General features: G+C 45.2%; 1 pseudogene; it reads left to right on the top strand.

Moving 5' to 3' along the window:
* The first annotated feature begins 994 nt into the window (after positions 1–994).
* LOC137760380 (U2 spliceosomal RNA) lies at positions 995–1,137 on the top strand (annotated as a pseudogene).
* The last annotated feature ends 2,677 nt before the right edge of the window (positions 1,138–3,814 follow it).

The following is a 3,814-nucleotide window of genomic DNA, read 5'->3' as shown; positions in this document are numbered from 1 at the left end:
CTGAGGTGAGTAAGGAGAAGCAACTTGCCCAATGACCTTCAATGACCCAGGCTTTCTCTTTTCCAGATAGGAACTCACAATCACTTGTATCCACCAGGGTCCTACAAGAATGGCACACTCAAGTAGGGGCATTAGAGGAGAGCATAATGAAGGGATTGTTAAAAGCAAGGGCACATTTAAAGGAAGCCAACAAAGGCTGGTGATGCATTCCAGGTGCAGCAGCTGCAGGGGGACCAGGACCACCTCTGTGCCTGAAGGGACGAGGCTAAGGCCCCAAACCCAGAGAAACCCGTAGCTGAGCCTTAAGCTATAGTTCGAGAGCTCTGAACTTCAGAAGAGAAAGCCACTGCCAGTCTGCAGCCTGCCCTCTCTCTCTCCTCCAGCCTCTCATAAGGTGCCTCTCATAAGCTGGACCATCCAGAAAGCCGGAAAAATAGGGAATTCCCAGGCTGTGGCTTCCAGGGGTCAGAGCAAGACGGACAAAGGAGGATAATGGACCTAGAGGGGGAAATGAAGACTTTTGTACACACTGCTACACAGGGATGCTTCTCTGAAACTCGGTCCCTGGGAAGAGTCCTACCTCAGCAGGTCAAAGACAACAAAAACCATGTAAGTGTTCCCTCCTAGTCCATGTGGGGTCAGGAAGGCTCAGCACGGAGAACTCTAGGGCAGCTAACAGCACAGAGCTGGATTTCTCACTGCCTGCTGCAGGGGTATTACCTTAATTTGGCCAAACTGTTTGTGATAAAGGGGAGAGAAGCCCTGCCCAAACCTCCTTGGGATCAAAGGCATGACCTTGGAATTCTTGGACTTTGGTACCTAGGTCAGTACTGGTGTTCACAGGGAGAGTTACTGGTGTTTCAGGTGAGCTTTTGTGGGTACTTGAGAATTAAAAATAGGAGAAAGTAGGGTTGGGACTGGCTGTGTGCAAGAGCATATGTGCTGTCTACCAGTGCTTGTAAGTCAGGGCCACTTTTAAAATAAAGATAATCTTATCACTTCTTGGCCTTTTGGCTAAGATCAAGTGTAGTATCTGTTCTTATCCATTTAAATAAAGGCAATCCCAAAATGAAGGCAGTTTAGGCATCTTGGAAAGGCACATTCCTCTTATCTATGCCTTTAGCACAGGCATCCTTGCTTTAATACTACATCTCTCCCTCAACACACATGCACGTGCATACACGTGCATCAACACACACACACACACACACACACACACACACACACTCACACACACACCATGCCACATCAGGTCTCTCAAGCCCAAACCAGCCTTCCATCCCCTCCTGAAGTTTCAACCCCAGCTTCCACTGAGCCCCCCTCCTCACCCTGATTTGGTCATATTTCCTATTTAGTTTAAATCAACAGTCTGATTTTATCAACAATAACGCTTTATGGAGGTTTATTTCTTCAAACAGACTGTGTTCCTCTTTGCTATAAAGTTAATTTTATGTTCTTTGTTCACTTTCCTAATCTGCAAATTACCTCCTCCCCTTCCCTGATTACTTACATTGGAAAAACAAGCCCCTTTTTGCTTCCAGTTTGAATATTCTCTGCCTTATCTTGATGGCCCTAATCTCTCTCCCCCGACTGGCCTCTCAAGGCAGCGGTAAGTAACCGGCGGGGCACAGCTGCCCGCCAGCACAAACCCCGTGCAGCAGTGAGCCGGCCAGGCCTGCGTGCCTTGCTCCTCCACCGGCCTTTTTTTCCCAATCCTTTTTCTCAAAGTGTGGGAAGAGGCTCAGTTGCAGCAGGGAGGATTAGAAATTCTGGGATCCACTCCATGCTCTCAGAAAGTCCTAGTGGGAAGACGGAGAACTTCCGACACTCAGAGAAACAAGGACAAATGCTTCGGAGGCTGACATTTGGCTGATACTGCATGAAAAATGACCTGACTCTTTTGTTGGAAACGCCTGAAGGGGGAGGGGCTGCGAAAGGAAGAGCTCACTGGGAATGGAGGGAAAACAGAATCAGTTCTTACATGATCAGGATTTTTAAAGAGGATGGGGAAGAGATGACCTGGCTGTCAGAAATGGCAAAGAGAGTTAAGTGTGTTTGTAATTGCACAGAGGGAAGGGAGAAAGTGAAATGGGGAAAGACCAAGGAATTGACAAAAAATTAAAAAGACAGAGCTGGAAGGGATATTAGCAAACCTCATGCTTTACGAATGAGAACACTGGGGTCCCAAGACCAGACACCAAGTTCTAACAACAGGAAAAGAGTGATGATATCGATGATAATAATAATGGCAAGTGATATTTGCTTACTGTTATTTATCCAACCAGTTCACCCTCTTACTGTTTTTTAGCACATGCCATGTTCATTTCCATCTCCGGACTTCTAGGTTCCCAATAACAATAAAAGCTAATATTGGGGCTTCCCTGGTGGCGCAGTGGTTGAGAATCTGCCTGCCAATGCAGGGGACACTGGTTCGAGCCCTGGTCTGGGAAGATCCCACATGCCACGGAGCAACTAGGCCCGTGAGCCACAACTACCGAGCCTGCGCGTCTGGAGCCTGTGCTCCGCAACAAGAGAGGCCGCGATAATGAGAGGCCCGCGCACCGCGATGAAGAGTGGCCCCCACTTGCCGCAACTAGAGAAAGCCCTCGCACAGAAACGAAGACCCAACACAGCCATAAATAAATAAATAAATAAATAAATAAATAAATAAATAAATAAATAAATAAATAAATAAATACATTTTAAAAAATAAAAAAATAAAAATAAAAAAAGCTAATATTTATTATGTGGTGTGTGCCGGACACTGCCTAAAGGCTTTACATGTCTTATCACATTTAATCTTCCAAAACAAATTCCAGGAGGTAAGTATAGTTATCATCTACATTTTACAAGTGGAAAAGAGTGAGGCACACAGAGATTCATAACTTGGTGAAGGTGACAGGTAGGAAGATGGAGCCAGGATTCAACCAGGTCTGTCAATCTCCTGAGCCACATTCAAAAAATATTTGTGGAATGAATATATGACCCAAATTTGTATATTTTTCACACAAACCTCGCTCCAGCTTTAGTCCCAATGCTCTAATTTTCTGGGGGACATTGTACCTCTCCAGGCTTCCTGATTTCGGGGGCAAATTCATCTTCTGATACTATAGGCTGGGCCAGAGATAGGGTAACTCTTTCCGTAAAGGGCTAAATAGGAAATATTTTAGGCTTTGCAGACCACATCCTTTCTCTGTCACGCGTTCTTCTTTGTTTTTTTTAAACAATCCTTTAAAAATGTAAAAAATCATTCTTAGCTTGAGAGCTCCCTCTGACCCCTGTTCTAGGCCCCCAAACCTTGGAGTCATGCTTAAAATGTCCCTCTCCCACCACCTGTCCATCCAGTCATAAAGGTTTTGGGGTTTGGGCTGCCTCTCAAAATACCCTTTACATTTTTTTCAGCACCACCCCCATCCCTAGTCCAGGCACCCACTATCTCATGCATGCTCTGGTCAACAAAATGGTCTCTCCTATTCCCCAAAGGAGCCATATGCCACTGCTGGATCTATCTTCACAAACAATGATTTGCACAGATCATTCCCTTGCTAAAATACCTTCAAATCTAAGCCTCTTCATCATCAGAAAATCCACAAACAACAAATGCTGGAGAGGGTGTGGAGAAAAGGCAACCGTCTTGCACTGTTGGTGGGAATGTAAATTGATACAGCCACTATGGAGAACAGTATGGAGGTTCCTTAAAAAACTAAAAATAGAACTACCATACGACCCAGCAATCCCACTACTGGGCATATACTCTGAGAAAACCATAATTCAAAAAGACACATGCACCCCAATGTTCATTGCAGCACTATTT

The sequence above is a fragment of the Eschrichtius robustus genome, chromosome 2 (genome assembly GCF_028021215.1).
Source record: "Eschrichtius robustus isolate mEscRob2 chromosome 2, mEscRob2.pri, whole genome shotgun sequence".
In the NCBI taxonomy this organism is placed as follows: domain Eukaryota; kingdom Metazoa; phylum Chordata; class Mammalia; order Artiodactyla; family Eschrichtiidae; genus Eschrichtius; species Eschrichtius robustus.
This window is presented reverse-complemented; position numbering and strand designations above follow the sequence as displayed.